Source organism: Salarias fasciatus, chromosome 10 (assembly GCF_902148845.1).
Source record: "Salarias fasciatus chromosome 10, fSalaFa1.1, whole genome shotgun sequence".
NCBI classification, from domain to species: domain Eukaryota; kingdom Metazoa; phylum Chordata; class Actinopteri; order Blenniiformes; family Blenniidae; genus Salarias; species Salarias fasciatus.
In genome coordinates, this window is record NC_043754.1 from 11,752,930 (window position 1) to 11,778,472 (window position 25,543).

Consider the following 25,543-nt stretch of genomic DNA (forward strand, 5'->3'; position numbering starts at 1 on the left):
GTTAAAGAGCAGTGATTAATTCCTTTGCTCGGGCCCCTGCCGAGTCGGGGGAAAGAATATGTAAAAATAACCAGGTTTTCACTCTGCGGCCCTTATTGAATGTCATTGTGGAGGGTTTTCAATGAGAGAGAAAGAGAGTCGAATTAAAGTGTGTGACAGCGGCGGATAGACGCAACAAAGGCGACTCTGTCATAGAGGAGCCCAGTGCGCTGCGCGTCAAGCCCCCGCCTCGCTCTCTGATTGAATTAAGTAATAGGAAAACATTTTCTTTCACTTTAAGGCTTTCTGAACAAGACCTTCAAAGAAACCGGCCCCGTAATAAGTGAGTAAATACTGGAATGCGATTCCTCTTCTTCCCGAGCTTGCTTTTATGTTCTGCCTTTAGAGAAATGTGCAAAAAATAACCTTTGAAACTAAATCTGGCACAAACAAACCCAGCTGTTCTACACTCGCCGTCATTTCAAAGAAAGGCCACTCAAAGTTTTTAACTCTTGTTTTTTTTTCTATGTTTCATTTAAGATCTTTCTTTCATAATCGACATGTAATTCTCCTTTTATTAATTACAGTGAAACAGCAGCGCCTCTCCACTCTGGGTTTACGCATATTTTTCCACATATTGTCACATCCTGCGCATCAAGCCCTCAGCTCCAACACATGACGGTGTGATGCTATCTGTTCTCTCCTGTATGAAAGAGGCTTAATGTGCTCAGCTTCACACTACTAATCCTCCATAAAAAAGCCAGACCTGTAATTAGGTAGCACCATTAAAGTAGGTACAAATTAGGAGCAGTTAAACCCTTTAACGAGATCTAGTCATTAGGACAAAAACCTGTAATATCTGCGAGAGCCATTTTCATTTTTTTGTATTAGTGTCTCCTTTCATTTCATGCCAGGAATTAGCCATTAACTTGTCTGTCAATCTTGCCTCAATCTCTGAAACCTGTAAATACAATTTTGTCGCTTTTATTCCGATTCCTAATTAGGTAATAAGTTAATGACATGTTTTCATCAAACACTATTCCTCTCATAATAGGCTTACCAGGTTGTGCTGGGGAGAAAAAAAAAGGCTAATGTGTCTTTTTTTTTCTTCTACATCCCTCTGCGTAAATGTTTCAGATTTAAAAAGAATGATGCTGGGATGCGTCTTTTTTTTTCCTCCGGAGCCTGCAGTCCTCGGTGGCAGGTTGATGTATTGCTCGACATAAAGATGTTATCAAAGGCCCTAATTTTCAAATTATGTACAGCAGTCATCCCGTGGATAGGAATAGAGGTTTCATGGGTCGTCACGCAGGGAGGCTCATCCTAATTTGCAATCCCAACTGGAGACTGACAAATAGTTTTGACCTCCCTCTGGAGGCGCGGGCCAGAAGTGCAAAGAATCTCATTCTCTGTAATCACTTGTTACTGAGATAAATAATCGAGGAAAATAGCCCACTCACATTATAACAGCTCTGTTGCATTTCTGCAAAGGTTCCAGGCTTTAAAAAAAAAGAAAAAAAAAAGACATCTATAGCCACTTATATCCATCTGCATGTGGCTTTGTTTCTATTGTTTTTTTCTAGTCACAAACCAATGAGCTAAACTAATTCAGCATAGCTTCATGTGTTCAGTAACTAGCATACAGCTGTGAGTTGGTAAAGCTCCTTAACATTAATGTTTGATAGGAGGGGGAAAGTAATGCCCCTGAAATAGTAAATTATTTATAAGATATTAAGTTGGAACAATTGCCATCACTCAAATCCATCCCTGATGATAACGCTGACCAGTGCCTGCTGTGCAGTTGGAGAAGCACATTTTCAGGGGCTTTTACGCAATTATACCCAAAGATCTCGTGCCTGATGACATAAAGAGAGCAGACTGTTTATGGAGATGTAGTCAATATCTCCTTTTCTTTTTGGTATGAATAATTCATAGTTTAAGACACTATCCCCCTCACTTAATATGTACACACACTTAAACACCCACACATCTCTAATACAAATGATGGTTTTAGCTGACAGTGTAACAGGATTTAAGGTCCCAGTGGGGTTTGGCCCAGCCGCGGATGGGCGCTGTGACTGTCGACGTGACACAGAGGGCCGGCTGCCCCTCCTAATCTCCCCCTGAGGCAACATCACAGACTGCAGAACTCGCTGCACCTCTATGGACACACAAAAGGCTGATTATCATTCATATGCTCACCAGAAACACCAGTCCAATAGATAACAGATGACACGTAAGTACCAGCTGAATGGAGCAATATGTTGAGGCTGCAGGAGTCTATAGGGACTAATGAATCCTTAAGAGAGAAGGAGACGGACAAAGGGATGCTGGCGGTTGAGGCGCCGAGATGTGACAGATATAAGGCTCAACAGGTGAATTTGAACCTGACTGAAGCGGAGCAGATACACGCTGAACAGTTTCCCTCAGCATGCAAGAAACCGACGCGTCTGTCTCACTTCTGTCTTGTCTCGAGCTGAATGACGACTGGCGGCGTCCAGAAAGGGGAGATTATTTTTGATTTGAGGAGACTTTCAAGTGGACTTCTCAAGATGATAATTGTGTATGAGTGCAGCTTAACTCTGCCTGGTCTCAAAATTAAACAGGATCAAACAGTTTTTTCTTCACAAAATCCAGAGGAACATGTGACATCCAGTGAATTACCAAATAAATTAGAGTTATTTATCATACAGACGACAGTTTTAGATGCACGTGCATCCGTTTCTTCACGTTATTATCATGTATATCCTTTTAAATGTGTTTCAACAGGGTTTGTTTTAGTGTGTATTGATAATCGAGTTTACTATTAACTCAGTTTTGGAAAATTATCATTTTAAAGCACAGAGGACCTCTCAATTCTGGCTCAATAAATTAGTTGTAATTCCCCAACACAGCTGCTTCAACTGGATTAATGTATGAATTAATCTCACAGTTGTAATCACAACTGTACAAAATATAATAAAATGCTGTTCGTGGCTGATGCGAAATGTATTCCAGTAAATCTGGAGTTGAAAGTCACACCGGTCCAAACAGGAGAGACTAATTAAGATCATTCAGAGAACAGTAGTTTATCCCAAGAACAAGATAATTTCGACTGGATTCATCTGAGGAACTTTCCAAAGACTAAAGGAATAAGTGAAAACCTTCTCAGAAGGCACTTATTTTGTCTTGTGGGATTTAAAGTTTTTAGCATAAGACTAAAATTATTCTGTTTCTAGATGATTTTTATCTTCTGTCTGTCAGTCTGTGCTTTCATTTCATGAGACAGTGATAATATAATTAGTGAAAGCAGTGAAATGCACCCCTGAAGGTTAAAGCTGGGCAACTGAACTCACTACTTTAATATTCCATGAATCTTTTTCTGCATTTTTTTTTTATTTTTAAGATTTTAAATAAAAAGTAGAAATAATTCTGCGTGATTTCCAAACACATCAGTCAACATTAAATTGTTATTGCTTGTAACATCTTACATTAAGTTCTGATCTCCTAAAATGTGACAAAAGTAATCCTTCAAGTAAACCATCCTCACATCTCCAAAGCATTAGTGACCCCAACATTTTCAGTGTCTGTGTGTGTGTGTGTGCGTGTGTGTGTGTGTGTGTGAATATGACAAATAGCCCGTCGTACGTCATGCTGACACCAGTCTGAGCTGCTTTCATTCACTGAGGTGGATCCTAACAGCTCCTTCACGGAGGTCACTCCATGCAATTAGCACCAGGCCCAGCAGTGTGGAAGGATCAAATTAAAGAAGTCCAGAGACGAATGAAAATATCCATTTGTTGAATTGCTTGTTTTACAAAAAAATATATATCATAATAATCATATTACTTATGAATAAATAAAATTAAATCAAGAAAAATGACCACAGTTAGCAAGTCATAAATATTGGGAAAGTATTGACGAAGAATAAATGTTGCAGTCTGACCATTTCCCAGCAGCCCCTCATCAGTGAAAGTGTTTGTGTTGATCTAACTGACACCTCAAAGTTCACTTCATCCATTCAGATGTTTCCCCCCTTTTTTATTAGCATCATACTGCATCCCCTGCTGGTAAATCTGTTTGCTGAATTTGTGCCTCAGTGTGTGGTGTAGAGCCTCTCTGATGTGCTGGAGTCCAGGTCAAGTGCTGTTGCTAGGTGCGCGCTCGCAGCTATGCCAGTCTTCCACACAGCTGGCCGCACAGACGGTCTCAGTGGGCCCGACAGCCGCTGAGAGCAGTGAGCGAAGACCGATTCAACATGGGGAAAAAAAACCCATACCTGGGAAAGTGGAGAATCCATCAGCCACGCTTAAATAAAACAAATCAGAGCCCAACAGGAGAGAAGATCTTAAAATGATGGGAACCAGCTGACTGCTTTAAGTCATCGTTAACTTCAGGAGGAGCCGACCAAGACCGTCTCCTCTGGTTACTGACAGCTCAGCCGTGGAGGTGGCAGAAAGCACCAGATTTCATGAGGTTCACATAAAAATCAATCTATCCTGGACCCAGAACGCCACATCTCTGAAGAAGCGAGTGCAGCAGTGATTCCACTTCCTTCGCAGGACCAGAAGGAAACATGTACCTGATGGAGACAGTTTGCTGACCGACTGCATCTCTCTGTGGAGCGGCAGCTGTTCAGCTGCAGGCTGGACGGAACTCCAGAGAGTGGAGAGGATGGCAGAGAACATTATCGGGATTTCTCTTCCTTCCATCACGGACATGGGTGCCAAACGCTGTCTGTGGCGAGTGAAAGCACCATCAGTCCGTCTCTCTCTGCTGCAGAACAGCCAGGCTCTGCAGCAGCTTCATACCGAAGACTGTAAGACTGCTCAACGGCAAATAGCACAATAATCTTGTGCAATAATTTCAGTGCAAAATCCAGCACAGTATGAACCTGCATCTTGACACTTCATGACTTTATTAAAATAAAATTATCTGAAAACAAAACAAAAAAAGTAACATCTTTAAGTGCTGCTGTCTGAATCATTTGCATCCATCTACTTTGCACTTGATTGAGTTTGTTGTATTTTTAAATATGGACTTTATTAAATGTAGAAAAATGCATTCAAATCTTTCTAAAAAAAAAAAAAAAAAAAAAGCATCTGAACAGGATTTCTTCCTTTTTTGCATTTTTTCAGCTTAAAAATATAAACTTTTACCTTTTTTTCTTGGTTTAATTCATTGACAAATTATTTGATGCTTTTTTAATTCGATAACCTCAAAAATGTATTAATCATAAAACATTAGCGATCCTTTTTAGCTTTTCTCATTAGTGTTAAAATGATCACAGTGATAACTTAAATACAATTTCCTCATGTACCTGTGGTGCCTCCCAAAGAAAATCCTCATCGTGGCCCGTCTCCTGCCTCTGACAAGAACAAATGTGAAAATGCTGCACTTCTGACTGTCCGTTCCCTCTAATGAGCCCATTTACATCTTAATGTGACAATGTTATGGGAACTAAAACATTCACATACACTTCTTCTTTGAGCTTCTTTGATTCCTCCCACCTTCTCTTTCATTGCTGCCACCAATCTTCACATTTTATTCCTCATCTTCCAAAAAAAAAAAAAGAAATAACTGAAATATTATTGGAGGAACTATTTAGAGGTCTAAAGATCTTTGAATGATTTCAAATTCCCTTTTGATGTAAATCCATTAGTTCTGCCATAGCTACGTCTCAAACGTTCCCTTTGACCCCATTCATAAAAAAGCCTTGAAATGCTCTTCAAAAGGGGTTTGTTATCCTGTGGAGGTCAGTAGGCTATTACGTATGCCTGACTCACATTTTTCCCCAAATCAGCAGACTTTTGGCCGAGAAATAACAGGTCAAACCAATGAATTTAATGAACTCTCCCAGACACAATGAATGCCTCTCGCCATTTGAACCCCAATAAAGGGATATGGGCAGGTCGGCAAGCCCTTTCAAGGAGTTTGTACACAAATGTGACAGAACGCGGTTGCTTCAGTGTCCGCGCTGACAAGTTGTTCAAAGTGCTGGGGATGTCAGCGATAGTGGCTTCACACACACTGCTCCCATTGTCTCCCATTTTGTGTCTGTAGCTCTTTCATGAGTCCCTCAAGTACAAAAGCCGAGGACTCCAAAGCGGCTTTAGCCGCGTTGTGTTTGGCTCATTTCTCTTCGCCGAATGTTCTGCTGCAAGGCGGCACGCAGAAGACTTTATTGTCGAGAAAGCAAAGTTGAACTAGAAGGCGCAGCACAAGTTTTGATGGCGACTCGCTGCTCCTCCTCCCTCCTTTTCACTGTTCTACTTCTCTGATCCTCCCATCTTTCCCTCCCCTCATTCTCGGTTTCTGTTTTTGATCTTCTGATGTCGTTTTCTTTAGCAGTTGATTCAGAAACAAAAAGTGAAGACGATGGCAAATTCAAAGAAAAAAAAAAAAAGAAGCTGAATTTCTTTCTAAACTTTCCATTTTAGCTTCCCCACAAGTGTTTTTTCTCAGTGCAGCTGGCGAGCTGTTTTGTGGCGGGCCGAGAAAAAAAACATCTTTCGGCATATGGTATTTGTGTGTTCGCTTAATTGAATCAATTGGGGAACCATGGGAAATCACGGAGGGGGGCAAGTGTCAGGGAGGAGGGAGGTCAGAGAGTGAGAGCAGGAGGGAGAGAGAAAGATGAAGTTTACCGCTAAACAAAAAAACCCACTCTGTAACTATTAGTTACTCATTTTCAGCTCAGCATCTCGGGGCGTTCTCCTGAAGAACAAGACGAGGACGAGCCGCAGGGAAACCAAACTCCAAAGTCTGAAAGAGAGCAGCGACTGAAGCGACTGCGACTCTTTTAAAGTTTATGGTTCTCTCATTAATGACCTCCTGCGGTTTGGCCCATTTCCTCCCTATTCATGTCACATTAGCCTCCTTTCAGGAGCCGCTTTTGTTTTGGAATTGTTTTCATTTTTTTTTTAGTTAGAAAGGTTTGACTGTCGACACAAACTGTGATATTTCTAAATGATGGCATTCCCCAAATAGACGAGAGTTTTAAACACATTTAAAGAAAACAGCGATTGTTGTTTCGAAGCGTTAAACTGTATCTTACAACTTCAAAGTATTAAATTGAGCCAGTTTCCTGGGTGAAAGCAACTCTTTCAGCGCAATGAAAAAGAAATTTGGGGGACATTTGCATTAGTAAGAGCAGACCCCCTGTATGATTTTCATAACTCAATATCCCCTTTTCTTCTCAAATTTCTATTGCAGCCATTGAGGTTCGGACTCAGCTTTTGTTTGACTTTTCCCCCCGCCTCACTTTGTGGTTGTTGCAGTTTACTTCCCCCCCCCTCCCTCCTCATCCTAATGACCTCTGTGGCAGCTTTTTACTCTGTCCCACACTCTGCTTTTGACAAAACCGGGGAATATATGGCTCGGCTTCAACTTTCTCTCAAGAGTTATGACGTAAGCGTTGTGGAAAAAAAAAAAAAAAGGGGTTTGGGCTAATTCAGTGTCTCTGTTTGAGCGTATATGTGAGAGCCTGTGTGATGACGGGTCACTGCCCATCTCGCAGGGTCTCCCTGTTTTCTGCAGATGCGCTCTATTGAGGAGGCGACACGCGGCGGGACGCTGCTGGGAGGTAGTTACTATTTCCCCATTACCATAGAAACTAGCACGCTGGCTTTCAGCGGGTCTGGGCCAGGGGTCCACTGACACCAACTTTCACACTACTTTAAGTCCTGACAAAAAACCCCAAATGGATCTCATCACTCCAAATAATACCCATTTGTACCCGATCCACGGACAGAGTCAGCTACTGTTTTGACACCAAAAATAAAGAGGCCCTCGTTTTTGAATTAAGTTGGAAAAACACTGATATGGAGTGAAACACTCGAAACAAAACATGAGCAATTTATATTTTTCAAAAAAAGGCAAATAACTTATCAGTACGATCACAATCACAATCCAAAATGCATGTAGTTTTGTCCAACGTAATTGTTGCATCCAATATCTTGCTGAGCAAAATGTTTTACGTTTCATATGTTTAATATCAGCACTGGATCCTTAGTTTGGGTGTAGTCCCTTACCAACAGTGCTCTACATAAACGCCCTACCGTCACATTAAATTTGAACTGATCAGGAAACAAGACATTTGAAAACGTTGCTGCAATTGAATTTAAGTTTCCGGGAGGTTTGTGTTACATGACCGACTTTGTGCACCATATTCCAAACTGCACAAAGACTCATTTGTATCCAGAACTCATATGTGAATTAATCCTAAGTGCTGTTTGTCAACAGATTTTTTTTTCTTTTATTCATTAGTTTTTGAATGTAGATACTCTAATCAACTTTTCAACAGTCAGTGTGATACTAAAGAAGTCTTCCTGTTTAAGCAAAAAAAAAACAACTTTTTATTACTTACAACAAAAAATAAAACTCTCCAATTGGATGGTTCGAGCTGTTCAAAGATCAGAGCATCACAAACAGCCCCGAAACCCCCAAGACGGCTAAATATCTGGACCTGCAAAAGAATCCCCCACCAGTGGTGTGAAAAGTGACGTGATGGAGAAAGAGAGTGAAGATAAACTACAGCTAGCAAAATGACAGCATCATCCAGTTGTCTCAAGTGCATAGACATCTATGCAGAGTACCTGTATAACTTATTTCAGCATTAATTTTTATGTTTTCAAGTAATTTTAGAAATGTGAAAATGTTAAAAAAAAAATGTTTTTATGTTTTTGTTTTTTTTTTTTAATGGAACTGTGATCTTTCTAAATGTTCCGTTTCCTGTCTTTGCCTTCCTGTTTGAGGAACACAGTATCTAAACTACGACTGATCAAGTGAACAGTGCACACCGTACGCTCACCATAAGTTTGACCACACTTGCTTTGTTGCCATTTTGAGACTTTTATCAAGCACCAACTTGACTTCTTTTCGCCAAAAAATACATGTTTGAAGTCACCAATACTTGTTGACAGCACTTCAAGTTTTCTGACGCAGAATGTCAAAATGTGTCTCTTTACTTCTGCAAAACAGTAAAGTGAGATTTGTCATCCAGGGATGAGCAACTTTGATGTTTGTGGAAATTACGAAAAAACTCAGTGACTGCTCACTAGCTAAACTTCCTTCAATAATTTGTGAAACCAATGATGTATTTATTTTAAACATTTTTTTCTTGTGTGCCATACCTTTCATGTTTGCATCTTCTGTCTTTCTTTATCTAAAAATTCACATGAAAAAAAAAAATCTGCACGACAGTGTAACTTTAAATCTGAAAAATAAACATGTTTTTGGCCTTTTTCTGATGTACGATGTATACATTACATGGTATGGTTAATAATCTGGTATTGTGAAAGGTACGAGGTCAGAGTTCACAATTGATCCTCTCACCCCTGGCAGGTGCAGCTCACAGGAGTGAGAGGAGGCGGCCCCTCATCTCTCCCACCTCTTCACGCTGCTCAGCAAGAGAAAGGGAGGAGTGTAAATGAGTGCACTCCAGAAAGCCATCACCTGCTCCCTCCACCCTGAAATCCCCGCTAACTCCGTCGGACAGACATATCCTACAACCCCAGTTCAGATTTCTCCAACTCCCATTAATGAGGAGGACAGAGAGGGAAAGAGGGATGAACACACACACACATCCGGGGGAGTGAGGGAAAATGGGTAAAGAGCAGGGGAGGAAAAAAAAAATAAATCAGCTGTTACCACGCAGTGATTTTGTTTTTGGTCTTTATCTGTTGTGTTGTTTTGAGTACAAACACATTCATCGGCAGTAAAATGTACATTTGTCATGCCTATAGAGAGTCCTGAATTGATCTGGAAGGGGTTTTGAGTTTGTGCGCACAGAGAGCCCAAGGGTGAGGTTGTGTATTGATGGATGCCCCTCCCAGCTTCTCCCAGATTCTCCCTCCATTGTGACTTTGAGTGAATGTATCCTCTCGCTGAGGGCACTGGAATGTGTCTTCTCAACTCGTGTGATGGATGGGGCCTTGTTTTGCACTCCTCCGCCCCTCCCTCCGAATCCCTCTTTCTCTCCCCCAGCCTTTGACTCTTTCATCGCATCCTTTTATTCGGCGCCAATAAAAGTCAGCGATTCTTCATCAGCTGTTGTGCAGATCTGAGGGCCGCTGTTATTTTTCATCGGGAGTGTGTCACCCATCACCATTCAGCCCCTTCGTCACACAGATTCAGACATTGGCACGGAGGCAGAAGCAGGTGGAGATACACCATCAATGAATTATTCAAATGAGACACTGGGCATATCCTTTAAATTCAATTTAAATACTTGGTTAATGTCATTCAGCGGGTCTCCTTTTATGCGCAGAGGAGAAATACTGACTTCGCTTTTAATTATGTTAGAGAATAAAATCTGCTACTAATAGAAACTATAGGCACAGTGATAATTTACTAGTGCCTGTTCAAACATGACAGCTAAATTTTTTAAATTTAAACATTTTATAATGCTTTAAAACACTTTATTTAAACTACACATGTGATGTTTTTCGTACAGACCAGCCTCTTTGTGTTACTGCAGGAGGCACGGTTTCCTGTTCTAACAATCTAAGATAGCTCACTCAGACATGATCTCCCTCCGGAGGCCTTGTGGAAGGTAAGAGTGTCTCTATTTAAAAAAGTATTATTCAACAGCGGTTACATAAGAAGCTCCAAGCAGAAGTCAGGCCTCACAAATGAATCATCAGCTCAGTCATCCTGTCAAACAATAATTGTGCGGCACTTGCGGCACTTCATGACTTTTTACACAATATAAAGAGGCCTATACACAACTAAATAGAGGCAGGAGTATCACTTAGATGCACATTAATGCATTTTTACTCTGAGCCCCAATGGTCTGACTCACAAAAAAAAACTTTGGCCGTAGGGATTCTGTGGAAATGTATGCAGCCGCACTCAGAGGAAGATGTTCTGGCTCGTTTCCGGTTATCACACCGATCGAAGTGTCTCGTGAAGACATCTGGATGGAAATGGAGGGAAGGCGATCTCAACAGACGTCACTGTCCTTCAATACTGGAGATCAAAACTCAGCTGAGTGTTAACTGAATAGCGAGCTCTATTATGATGCTTTTATTATGTTAATCTGGAATACTTTAAGTCATTTTATGTTGTTAAATGTAGATGGAAGTCACTTACAAATGAAGAAGCCTATAACTTTAGCTGTTTGGTAAAGTTACACCAGAAAAAAGTAATATTTCTTCCATTCAAACAGACGAAACCTGCCAGCATGACAGCAAAACCACTAGGAGCCTTACAGTTTAATATCAGAGGTGCAAACAAGTTGTTCTGAAGTAAAATTCCAGTTCATAAAAAACACCCAAGTGAAAGCATAAAGTACTTCATTACTTTTTGCCCCATGGGTGTTTTATTGCATTATTCATTATTGTTTATTATTTAAGTGAGGTTAAATAATAAAAAATTGCAGTAACAATAGTACAACTTACTATTTTAAAAGCAGTAAAGTAGATTAAATTGCATACATTTGAGCTTAAGTAAATGGATTACTCACTGAAAAAAAAACACTCAAAGGTCCCCAAAACTTACTCAAAACAACAAATGTAAGTATTTACAATTCTTTCATTCCACCTAGAAATATTTCCTCCAGTTCAGAACATTCTGTGTTTGTTGGTAAAGTTTTCTTTTTTTAATGAGGAATCTACTTACTTTATTTTGATTCAGTATTAAACAGCCTGAGTTCCTAATCCTTAAGCAGAAGAACAGTTAAAATGAGTGAATATGTGTAAGAGTTAAAGCCTTCTGTGCTGCTCAGACTTCACGAAACACCAATTAATATCAACACTAATCATTACTATTTCATTAAATAAAATTTAAATAATCACCAGTAATCTATATATATATATAGCTTACAGACACCATGAACCTGCAGCTGTTGCTACAAAATAGTGAAGCCTTGCAGTGAAAAAGCCGTCACTCCTTCCTGGAGCAGCAATAGAGCAGAAGAAACGATCTGACAACCGAAAGACCCAAAGTGTCAAAGTTTAATAAAGTGGAGAAAAATGAGGCGTGGTGGAAGATCTGTTGTTTTGGCATCAAGTCCAGAGTGCTTCATCATGAAGACACATCAGAGCCATCAGTGTCGGAACACACTGAAGATCATGACATTATTTACCATCCCACATAAAAACTGAAGCCATAATCCCATCAAACCTGAGGACGCAGTGAAAACTGTGAATTCAGAAAACTGAAAAATAAAATGTGAGAATTAATCAGGCAAATATTTTTGTCTTTTTCATTATTGAGCAAAGATTTAACCACTATTGTTGATCTTTTATTTGAAAGCTTCAAGATCCAAAAATATATATAATTAATAATAATATTGAATGGACACGACTTAACACATTTACTTTATCTACTACCTCTACTACTATATACTACAGATAGACCGAGTTAGCTTCACACTGGTGGTGAATATTTTACCCCTGGACAAGCTTTTATTTTATTTTTAGCAGCGCCCTCTGCAGGCCAAAAAATACAATAGAAACATGAGCACACTGAGCCTCAACTATACGTTTCATTTTTAATATCCGTTTTCTATGGATATTAATAAAGACATTATTTATATGTATTACTAAGATTAGGTCGAACAAAACTGTTCTATAGTCTGAGGTTATATGTGAGAGGGAGAGTTATCACAACAGCTTTAGATTTCAGATTTTCAATTATATCAGACTTAGTTTTTTTTTTTTTTTTACTTTTTTGTTTTAGGCTGATGAAATGTTTTATTACTACTATAGTCTATAACAAAGAAAGAAAGAAAGGAAGGAAGGAAGGATGCAGTTTTGTTTTACTTTGGATTATTTGAAGGGGGCTGTAAATAACCAGGACTGTGGATTGAGCCATGGCCTATCCTCCTCTAATCTGGCCAAAATAAATGTTGGTTTAAAAATCAGTGTGTTACGTTTGTCTGTGATTGAAACTACATTGTCAATACAGAGGAGATGGAAAAGCTACACCCATAAGCATGAAGTACACACTCTGAAGAAATAAAGCAGCCAGCCTCGAAATAAAAGGAAATGAGGTGTATTGTTTGTATCATTTTAACGCATTTTTATTTGATTGATAATTTCTCCTGTGAGTCAGGCACACAGACGTACGATACACGGGACTGGATTATTTCTGAAACCCTCACAGCTGACTTCACACTGTCAGGAGAACTCTCCTGTAACACTTTCTTTTTTTCTCAGTGAAATACTCAAGTTCTTAAAAATACATAATCCTGTATCCTCAAATTCAGCGCCAACACAGGAAGCATCAAAATGTAGCTAAATATAATCAAAATTATACAGTCAAATTAGTCAGGCTTTAAGTCGACATCATGTTGCATTATATCCTGGTGTGCAGGATTTTTTTTCGTTTGAGAGCTGAGTGCTTCTCAGGAAGTATCTATGTAACCTCCAGCACAATCATGAATCTATTTTAGAAAATCTGTGGAACAGCCAAGAAAACACATTTGTATTAAATACATTTGTCTAATTTAAAAAAAAAACATGAAGCAGAGATTGTCTTTTTTACTATCCAGTCACTACAATCGTCTCACAGTTTCTGTTATCAGTTTAGTCAATTTTATTCAATTATTGGACAATAATTCAGAAAAAATGCATTTTTTTGTTATAAATGAAGAATGAATGAGATTAACACTGATTTGAAATTATTCAGTAACAATAAAAGCTGCTTTCTATTAGAGGTAATTACTGTAATTTTATGTAATCTGAATAAAGTAGAGGACATAAAAAATGTATACTAAAAAAAAACCTCACTATGCCACAATAATTTCAAAACAGTTTGATATTTTTTAATTTCAATTATTGGCCATTTACTTGATTAAAACATATTTTAATAATTCAAAATAAGACAATTAAAGCCCAAAAATTTACGCTTTGACCATGCGTCCACTTTCAGGTTCAGTCAAAGGCTATTTACAGAGTAAAAACTCACATATGAATTCAAGAAAAATCTGTCAATATTCATCCTGTTATTCACCCTTAAATTAAAATGATACAGAGACACTAATGATTTTTAACAGATTATTCATTATTTTGCAAATTAAAGCAGACACTGCTTTGTTTCGTCGAGCTGAAACAAAAATGGTTTTCAGTTTGACACACACTTCAGCTGTTTCGGAGGACGATCGATGGCAGCCACATCTTACAGATGTTTTTGTGCAGTGTGTGTGTGCGTGCGTGTGTGTGTGTGTGTGGAATGAGGCAAAAGTCTAAATGTGCATGTTTTTAATCAGTCCTGGTATAACCTCTTGAAGCACAGAAAAATGGCAGAGGCATTAAAAACATAAAAGGGAAAAAGGGCAGTAATGAATTTAGAGGAAAATGGACATTAATGGTATTAGCATTACTCATGTTCCATATAACAAATTATTGGAAATTTGACAAGCACACCAAATTATCTCCTCATGCCTGACGGGAGTGTGGTGAAGTCCTCTCTACCTGCTGAGGAAAGACAATTTCTGCTCATTTTACTATTTTTAACAATAGAACCAACCCATTAAGACAAATTAATGTCATTATCAAGTCTCTATGAAAATGACAAATACCACCGTTTCGAGCAGCTTTAGAGGCTATTGACAATAATGAAATTCGCTGTACAGGTACTGAAAAGAAACACTCCAAGTAATTATTTTCTAGTAGCTTGTTTGTCTGCCATCCGTTCATTTGCTTTCAGCTCAATTATCTGACTCTGTGAGCATGTGGAGGCGCATAGTGCTCTGCGGCCCACAGAGCGAGGGCCCTAATTGGGCAATTACCGTTCTGTTTCGGGGCTTTTAGCTCCGGTGGAGAGTGGAGGGAGACCGCAGTGTGTAAAACCATGAGGACCTTACATGCACAAAACCACACATATACACTGTTTAAACAAAAACAAATCCCCACATCCTCTATGCACACACACACACACACACACACACACACACACATACACACACAGACATATACGGTGCAGCTTTAGTGCAACAAACACAGAAAACATAAAAAGTGGCAGGAGCTACAGGCCAAAACGCAGTCCTTTCAGGGACATAATGCAGGTGCAGCGCTGAAATATGTGCATTTTAACTTTTCAGACATGTGATTATGTCACTGCATGCAAAGCCATCTCATGTGCATATGCATTCCTCCAGGTCTCCGAACAAAAACATTTCATCCAAGCCGCCACCGACTATAAATAGCTGAGAGCACTCATTGTATAACATTGCTGAGTTTTGTGGGGAGGGGTTGGGGAACAGGGGCGCCGTCGTTGCATAGTAACTCCGGGGTCAACAGTAGGCACCACTTAAAACTGTTGTGCATCATCAGAAAGCTCGAAACCGCTAGATTCATTTCTACGATGAACGATCAAGGCTTGCGGCAATACTTTGGCTATTTGCAGCAATTCCAGGTAGGGGTAAAAAGTCAAGAAAGTTTGCAATGGATTGCTGTGAAACCGCATGAGTCGAACACTACAGGAGATAAAGTGCAGGGGAGGCACAATTTAAAAGAGAAACCTGGATAAATGAGTGGAGAAACATATGAGGGGTCGCTAAATGACTTGATGGGGATGTAAACGGAGTGAGTCATTTGGAAACCTGTGCAAGACTTAAGGCCTGTAAAATGTGTGTGGTAACACTCAACAGTAACATGATCAACCAACAAAAGAGGAAATGGTTGTTCCTCAAACTGAGAGGTTTCCTTTGGACTGTCATCCAGATTTAAATCCCATATCTGACTATTCATATCTGATTATTTCAGTGAATCAGTGGAGATTAAAAGTATGTGTCTTTCCTTATTCTGAGGAAATGAGTCAATTCGGACACCGACAGTGAGGCAAAAAAAATGACAAAAATGATTCGGTGAGAAGCTGCCGTTAGTAGAAAAACTCTGGATACATGGCATTAGAAGGAATCTTTTTGATCCCCATTCATAAACAAATACTGCAGGAAAGGTTACATCACTGAAGCTGAAGCTCAGAACAGACTCAGACACTTTGAGCTGTGCCTGTGGATCCAGTAAAAAAAGATAGTGTGAAAGATGTGATAATGGAGCAGCAGAAGTAGACTCTGCTGGATTTTAAACCTTAAAAGCTGGAAGTCACTGCTTTGATGGTATCCTCTGTCCTCCTGACTACTGGCTATCTACTGGCTTCAACATCCATCAGCTCTCGTTTTGTCTCCTTGGGGCTCTGGCCTCCCTCTAGGTCCTCCCTCCTCTCCACACGGCAAAGAAGATACAAAGAAGATAGAGTTTCTGCTCGAGAACTTCTGTACCAACTTTATTTTTTAATGTTTCGACATTGTTTGTTTACTGTTGTTTTAGATGGATCTGATGACTATGATTCGGATGAGGACTTCAATTTAATGTTATTTTCCTTCCTCATCAGAACAGAAAGTTCACATATACAGTTTGCGGTAACCCCTCTCCGCCTGCCTCGATGTTCTGCACTTGTCTCTCATATCCATTTCTGCGTATGCTCGTGTTGTTGTTTTGACACGCCGCCGCTTCTACAGCGATGTGAGCAATCAGGAGCACATTCCAGACTTTAAACCTGTGAAATAAAAGTTGGCACACCAATCCCCCCCCGTCCTTCCCCTCTCCACCTCCCCCTCGCTAATTTTCATACTCTCCCTGCGCCTGTGCTCTCCCCCTCACTTTAACATTCTGTCACGCGCTCCCTGGATCATGTAGCTTGTGTTAATTAAACCCTCTTTCAGATCATTTTCTTGCTCAAGTGGCCTCAGTGCAGCACCCATTAGGCAGAAAGCTCTGTTATCTGAATTTCCAAATGTAGCTCAACATTTATTAAAGTGAAATTCATCCAGTAATTGCCCGCCTCAGTATGCCCCATGTCTCCCTCTTACCTCCAGGGCCACCTGCTCAGAGACACCTCCAACTATTTACCGGCATGACGCAGGGTAATTAGACCTCTCTGACCCAGTCTACTAAGAGCCCGGTAATTGCGTTAATAAAAAAATTAACAGCAGCAGCATGAGGATCATTATGTAAAAATACCCAGTAATGAAGCATTAGCCTTGATTTTATTTGGATCAAAAACAGCTATAGGTATTTAAAGGTTACAGCGGCTGCTAAAACAATATCCGAGGAGAAAGTTGTCTCCCTTTTTTTTTTTTTTCTTTTTTCATTTTCATCAAAGCCCTGTCTAAATGAGCAGCAGGTGAGGTGACATTTCTGCACACAAATATTATCGTTCCCACACAACTCTAACCCACCGGGTGCCATGAACGCTTATATTTCACAGCATCTGCTGACACATTATGTCGATACTGAGCTAAGATGGGACGACGAGGTGGATCAACGTTGACGTTTCTCCTCTAGAAAATTATTACAGTTGCCCAGCAAATGCCCTCTGCTTACTTTACTTTTCAGTAGATCAACTTGTATTGCTTTCTGTTTGGTGTGTGATTAGAGAATATAATACTTTTCATCAGACTTTATATTGACAAGTGTATCAGCACAGACTGATGAAACACAGGATTTGAAATAAAAGCACTGGAGCCTCGCAGCTATCTTTTGATGGTGTGACCCATAAATAACGTGAGCTCAAATCCAAAGGTATCCTGCAAAAATTCCTATCATCCCTGCTATGGACTGTTTCTCGCTCTCAGGCTCTGAAATATATCCACTATAAGGCTTCTCAAAGGCTTACATCAAGCCTGACTGTGCTCTGTGCAATAAAATTTGCCAGCTGAGGTCCACAATAACTTTCCCTTATCAGTTTGGTTTTATATCTGATGTGTTGTTCACAGTCCAGGGAAAGCTATTTTGCATATAAATATATCAAAAACCTTGTCAGAAGATGCGTTAATTTCAAATTCTATTCAATAAATGTGACTGAATGACATCCAGGGGAAGCTGTTTTTGGATAATCATCCATATAGTGACATCCTATGGGCAAATAGTGTAACTACAGTTAGTCAGTAACAAAATCGCCCATATATGCTGCAAGCCTGATGAATGCTGTGACAGATTCACTCATAGCGACGATCCAAAAAAGAAAACTGCTGCTTTCATTAAACATGTTATGAGAAAATTAGTTAAAATCACAATAGATGGGAGCATTACTCACAGAACTTGAGGCACTAAACTCTTTCAGAAACAACACTGACCCAGCTTTCTGGGAATAGGCGGCCATTCATCCACCAGCCTGGCTTTATAAACACGCTGTGGCAGAAATCTCACTGGGACTACCTGCTGCTGCATTAAGCTCGGTCTTTACAAGACTAAGCTGCATGTCCTCCTGGTTAAATCCTGTTGTCTGCATGACCATCGAAGCTTTCTGTGAGCTTCGGCTGAAACAGGACCAACGCGGCCCCTACACTTTCTTTAGGACACTGGCAGCTCTTTTATCAAATATATACAGCCGTTTATGCAATCCAGATAGATCAAATCAGCACAAATACATTGATATCGTATCACAGAATTTACACATAGATCCTCAAAGATTGTTTAATATCAACCTGGTAAATGTTCACGGGGTGGTGGTAAAAGAGAAACTCGTCCACTTTGAAGACACATGATTAATATTTATCATTTTAGAGGGTTCGGTTAGAAACATTTCAACATTATAATGTAAAGAAGTGCTTTAAATGTGACCTTCTGATCCAAATGACCAAAGTTAAGATTATTTCAAGTACTTTTTTTTTACTTTTACATATTCTTATATGACAGTTTCCTTGTTACAAGTCATCGGCAGTGTGAACCATGGACTGAAAATCAACTGTGGGCCTCACTGGCTTTGTGCAGCGCATGTTTATCTTGCCAGTGGCATCTGCTGGCCACAGTCACCTCATTTTAAACCCTGCAGGCCAACAAATTACCAGCAGTTGAACTCACAGACAAGATTAATGGGAGATCAATGACAGTGTGGTTCTCATTTTGCTCTTGTGAACGCACCTCCTTTTATGTGCATCTTTGTTCAACATTGTTTCCTGTTCAGTTTCTTTGATTACGGGGCTGAATAGACAGCGAGGACGTGGCCTTGCTCATTACCGACTGGCCCCGTTAGTGTTTACAGCATCACGGTGGGTTGACCGAGGAGTATTCATAGCTTCACACCTCACATCCATTCACTGTTAGAAAATAAACACGGCTGCAGCGGGCCCAACATTGTGGGATGCCGCATGAGGAATCCCACAGCTAATTGGGAAACGAGGAGCACGGCCTCTCCCGTCCTGAATGCTCTTGCGGCCATCTTTTTATTTCTGATCGGTCAACCGCGCACAATCATCCACCTGCTACCTCCAAATGATGGCTGCTTTATATTGTTCAGATTCTCTCTAAAAGAATTTAAATGGGTTTTCAAACATTTGCACTTTGTGCCCGGCGGCGTGAAAAGCACTGCCAGGGCGATGGGGCAGTGGGGGGGGGGGGGGGGGGGGGGGTCAGAATGATGCAGGCAACAAAAACTCAGCAGTGTAAATACTGAAAAAATAAAGGCAAATGTGTGATTCTGAGTTTCACAGGGCTCACATTTCTGTCAGAGAAGGTCCAAAAAACACTCACTTCTCTGAAAAGGGGGTAATAAAGCTTAAAACGCAGCTACGACACATTGCGAAATAAATGTTTGAGGCGACATCAATAAAAGTCCCATCTGAGATCAATCAAACTTGTTGGCATAATTTAACATGCTTTTTTTTTTTTTATATTTTCTATTTCCCCACTGGGGGATTAATAAAGCTATCTATCTATCGATCTAATCCAGGGAGCTAAAATATGCAAGCGAAGGGAAAAGACACCTGTTAGTTGAACAGGTGATGGTGCGCTGCTTTAAAAAGAAAAGTTGTTTAAGACACTGCGGCGCCTGACGCTGAGCATAAAGCCACAGAAGAAAGCAAAGATTAGAGCCTTTTTGTGCTGAGCTGCATTAAACATATTACTCTTTTGCTGTCCGTTTGACTGTGAAATCTTTGAAACCACGTGCTCCAAAGACACACCAGTGAAGAATGTATCTACTTCATAGAAAGTCAGAGCTAAACGCTCACGGCAAAAAAAAAAAAAATCACAGGCATGGCTCAAAAACTGCCTTATGCGCTGAAACACAAATTCAGATCATTTTCTGAAATTATAAGTGTTTCAAAACATCTAAGTTCACAATAACAACAATGGGCTCTTCATTCAAGCCCCTAAAGAGGCTTTTCCTTTGAAGGTCAGGCCAAGAGAAACAATTCTGTCAGAGGCCTACAAAGGAGCATTCTGAAAGGATGAGGAGTTCTCAGAAATAATAGAAAAGCAAATGTTGAGAAATGAGAGCTTAGAAGAGAAGAAAATTTTATAGAATGTCCGAGGATGGTATTAAATGCCATTCCCAGGGGGAGAAGGTGAAAACAAAGGGCAGCTGAGAGGGGTATCGGCTGGGGTCAAATTGTGTCAACCTGAGTTACGTTCAGATGAGCGCACCGGGGTTGACCTGTGTACCAAGTGTAAGCTCACACCGGCCTGTTTAAAAGGCTCACTTTCATTTCAGCTCCTTGATGTAGTTATATCTCCAGTCGGCCATGTGCTTCCAGTTGACAGCCTCATGGCTCTGCGACATTATTTTTTTCAACAGCCGCCCATCGGTGAAAGCAACGCACTCTGCAGCTTTTGTGAAGTGGCATATTTGTGTTCTGGCAACAAATTAGGCCATTCATAAATTCAGAACAATGACAAGAATCCCAGTTTTCAGACTGGGCTGTTTTCGGCGAAGGAGCTCAAGCAGTTCCTTTTTCACTTGAATTCATTGATGGAATCAAACTGTGAGATTTTTTTCTACACGGTTTCAGAGCGATAGCTATCTTCAACAATGAAAAGGGGATTTGAAATGAATGCACGAAAACCGTAGCAATGGATATAGCATTTACATCACATGAGAGAAGAATGAAAAGGATTCAGTCAACAGCAAATGGATATTTATGCATAGTAGAAATAAAATCATTGATATCACACTACATGCTGGCATTCGATTAAAAAAAAAATACTGATACCAGTATTAATTTAAACTTTCAGTCTGTCAGGTCAATGCAGGAAAACAAATACAACAATAGTACAATAAATTAACCAAAAATTAAGCAGCAGATGACTCGATGTGTGAGCCAATTTACAGAAACTTTCAGTTGTGAAGTTTTTAAAGACTCAGATCTCTGAATTGATCACAGATAAAGGCAGCTGAGAACACTGTGTATTAACACCAAGCACTGAAGCCCACATGTGAACTCACTGTACAAATGAAGACTTTCACTGTATACCGTACTTTCATTGCCATGGTAACAAACAGAAAAACAACGAATGGTTGACTAGTTAATGGAGGCCACATGTCGAGCTTGCACTGAGAAAGATGAGAGGCTTTTGGTTTCTAATGTCCATTACCAAACTATAAATCTGTACTTTACATAATACAATGTAAGGCCCAGAACAGATCATGCTGTCTTTGAGCCCTTTTTCCAGGAGCTGCAGCCTTAAAAATAAACTGTAGCAGTCATGTATTTCTGAAGCTAGTACAGGACATTTAAACCATCTCTTCAAAAAATAAATAAATAAAAACACATGAGAGTGGTTGTAACAATTTTGATGTCGTCCTTTTATGAGTCCATTCATTGTGTAAACGAATACATTTAGGCATAGTACAAAAAGCAAACTATTGTAAAAGGGAAGAAAATATTCTAAAAAATAAAGAAGTTGTTATGAACATTCCAAACGTACATTAAAATAGCATGAGCCTCAAAAACTTCACTGCCGTTAATATACACTGAAACATGTTTCTAAACAAAACCAAAGAATTATAATATAATGAAACATTACAAGGAACCAAGAGGCCTTGTGTAGTGAAAAACCCTCCCTAAGTGTTATTGCTACTGCATTCACTTTGTTAGATATCCACCTTGTGGTGATCATGTGGTACTGCAGAATTTTATGTCTGATCAGATCAAGTGTGGTTTACAGGGTCGCAATGTTCAGATTTAAAATGTTAACCTCACCTAGTGATGTTTTACAATTGATCTCTTTACACTATAAAAAAATGTTTCTCCAATAAAAAAAATTCATCTGAGCCAAACACAGTCAACATTATTTTAATGAAGAATGTTTCTGTTTTGAGTCAATTTTGAGGTACAAATGTATTTAAAGTGATATAAAGTAAATCAGATGGTTAATAGAGCGTGTGTGTTTGTGTGTGTCTGTTGAAAATTTAAACAAAGCTCTAAAAAAGAAAAGAGAAGAAGTAGAAGAAGTAACTTTACAGATTTAAAATTTACTGAGTTTTAAGGAGGATTTTTTTATTTGCAGCTTATCAAATAAGTCTCAGATGTAACAGCTCATGGGTTCAGCTATAAAGCCTAAAGCTCTCAGCAAAGTTAGCTTCATGACTGCTTCAGTACGGCTGAAGCTCACCTGCATAGACTGGTCTGGAATGGCCGACTCATTTTCTCCTCTTTATATCTCTATTACAATTCAAGTCTCACGTGCCTCATGAGATCTGCACCGACGGTGGTGGAGGGTTTTTTTTTTTTTTTTTCCTAGGCTGCACTCCACGGCCTTCTCTACTACGCTAATATATTGTCCTTTTTTTTTCCTGCCACCCAGCACACACGATGAGATTCCTCAGTGCACACAGTCACACAGGCTTTTAGACACTCATTAGCCCCTACTAATACAATAAGTGTCACCTTCCATTACATGGTGCTGGGTTGGATATCAGGATTGGAAACCCACCAAATCTCCACACAAGGGGTGCTCACCCCCTCATGCACGGCATTGTCTTTCAGCCACAATGTGGAATTGTTGTCTGTTTTCTCCTCCACTAAAAATCTAAAAAGAAATTAAATCTCTACACTTGATATAAAAAAACTTGAACTTCATGGGGACTTTTCGCTGAAATACGAACCGGCTTGCAGACCGTCTGTGAAGGAACCACCGGAGCGGCGCGCCGATTCATCACGTGAATCTTCCTGTTAACTTTGGGGTTTGTTTCAGGGCAGGCAGCTGGTTAAAACCCGACGACACCCCCCTCCCCATTCAGGCTCATTGTCTTGCATATGAACAGCACATGCAGAGATGTACAAAATCTTAATTAAGACTCCTAATGCTCCGTGCTGTCGCCTGACCGTGGCTGTGGGCTCACGTGAAGCACTGCCGAACACAGCCTGAGGATCAATCTGCTTGGGTTTTTAACATGGCAAGGTGTGAGGAATACATTTGTAATCCTCTCATTTAAACCATTTTCTCCCATTGAGAGAAAATTGTAAATAAATAAATAAATAAATATGATTAGTTGAGGCACTCCTGGAGTAAAACACGCGCAGTGATCTAATCTTTCCTAAATCCTTGGCATGCATATATCATCAAGCTCTAATGCTCTCGGTCAGCACACAGCTGAGACATATGAACTGGTGTGTTTTTGTCCAAAGAGGTGATTCCAGTGCAGGGTTTTCTGTGCAGCCTGTACGTTGGGAGGGCCTCTCCCCCTGCGCCGTGGCAAAGGGCATGTGATCCTCTGCACGCAGCAGATGCCCCGGAGAAGGGTCGACAGATGAGTCGAAAATGAGCGTGACATGTGTTAAACAGGCGAAGCCCCGCAACACTGACGTGTGACAAGACGATGGGCGTAGGCAATCATTATTGTCTCCACTTAAGCAAGCAGTAAATATTCAAGGGATGATATCATTGAAAGCAAAAGCCATAATGCAAATCAGCCTGACCAGATTTTCATCCCTGATTGAGGTGTTTGACTAGACTGCGATCAGCTGGGAAACTTAGACCAGGCTTTTAAATAGGAGGGAGGCCTGCGGGTGGATATTACAGTAGTGAAGAGAGGTTATTATTCTCAAAATAACTTTTCAGTGTCTTAATAATAACTTCACCATGTAATTGTGTCAGACTGTGATTCTTGTCCTTAGATACTTGAGCTCCCCTCAACACCCTAACAGACCTTCGACCTCAGTCCTTCCTGCCTGACAAAAGTACCAGTACTGGTGAGTTAGGCATAGGAAAGAACATGCCAAGGAGGTGCCCCCCTCCACCCTCTGTACTTCTACCCACCCTTCAGAACCATTTGGACCACAGGGAATGGGTTAATCACATTAGAGGCCCAGAAGAGAGATGGGAAGTAGACAGTACCGTGACAGCCGGGGTAGCACTGGCACGACTAATCCCGTTAGGCCGAGGAAAAAGGGGGACGCCATCGCGCCTACGAGGCTGAGAAAGAAAAAAACATTTTCCCAGGAATGAGTTCACCTGTATGGTAACACAGAAAAGTTGGCCTGTTGACGCCTATTAGAAGAAACAATCGCACTTGGCACGTACAAATGTTTTTTTCATGCTGGGCACCACTTTACTGTCAGTGCCTGGAAAAAAAAAAAAACAAAACAAAAAAAACAAAATGGGCAGCAGACAGTGGCATTGCATGAGATCCTCTTTCATGCCACGGTGAAGCAGCCGCTTTCAACCCAGCGCTATCAGCCCCCGAAACAGTGAGAAGATGGGGAGGGGTGCTGTAAGAAGGACAGAGCTCATTTCATCGGCCATTGTAAGCGCACCCGAGTTCAACCTTAATGTAAACCTTAGCGGGCAGGATGTGAATAGGATGCTCTCTATAAAAATATATCCTGCTGGGTAATCCGGCAGATGGCCACGGCGGCGGACACTACAAGCAGGGCCGGACACTGCAGGGGTAACAGGGAACGTCCGACCAGCAGCCACTCTTCAGCCTGGGAGATGTGGAATCAAGATTCTTAACTCCCCTTGGCAACGCTGGGAAACAGAGCCGTCAGTTTAGATCCATCAAGTTTCTACTTAATCTCACCCACCATTTTTTTTTTCTCTCCATTTTCTCTTTTTTTGTATCTTCCCCTTTTGTTGTGGGGATTAAGCCAAGTGGTAAAACAGTGATTTAATGATCTTTCCATGGCTATGTGCACCACTTAAACCATGAGACAAACAAGCCGAGGCATTCTAAGAGTCACCCCCTCTAAAGCCGGCTGCTCAGGAACTGTGAGGCTTTTGATACGGCCTTAAGCTCCGGCTGATTATTTTTCCCACTACTGTGTGATATGCTGCGCTCTGCTATGGGAAAATTTAAGGTTTTGTGTTTGGTAAAAGCCCATTGTAAACAGGATGAGAAGAAAACAGTTGGATAATTTGATGATGGCTTTATAATGATAAAGTATGGAGAATTTTAATGGTTTGTTAACAGAGAACAGAGGCAGCTCTGTTAAATTTAACCATCACTACATGAATTTGCTTGAAAATCAGACTTTTACAGCTTTTACAGCAGCTGCTGGTTAGTTCCTTTAATCGGCAGGCGAAACATCGGTTTGAAAGAATTAAATATACAGTGTGCGTGTGTGTGTGTGTGTGTGTGTGTGTGTGTGTGTGTTATTACATCTTTCAAAATCCTGATGAGAGGACCTTCATTCATCAGTGATACTGATTTGAACTTTGAAGTTTTGATTTTTTTTTTTTTTTTTTTTTTAGATCATTCAGTTCATAAATCCTGAGCCTTTGGTTTCAAAAAAGGAAAAAAAAATCTTCCTCCTTCATGATGATCATGCCTTGAATTGCTAAATGAAAATCTCATAAATGGAGTCTTTTCACACTGACGGAATGAGAGATTTTAAGTAAGGACCCGGGAAGGG

At 40.3% G+C, this 25,543-nt stretch overlaps 1 long non-coding RNA gene across 3 annotated transcripts in view; it reads right to left on the minus strand.

Moving 5' to 3' along the window:
* LOC115394926 (uncharacterized) overlaps positions 1-25,543 on the minus strand; it is a 51,851-nt gene that overhangs the window by 23,741 nt on the left and 2,567 nt on the right. Inside the window, exon 3 of one of the 3 annotated variants that reach the window (XR_003932199.1) lies at positions 24,027-24,104. The exons of the other annotated variants lie outside the window; for them this stretch is intronic. This is a non-coding gene — a long non-coding RNA (uncharacterized LOC115394926). The remainder of the gene's footprint in view (positions 1-24,026; positions 24,105-25,543) is intronic. 3 annotated transcript variants of the gene reach the window in all.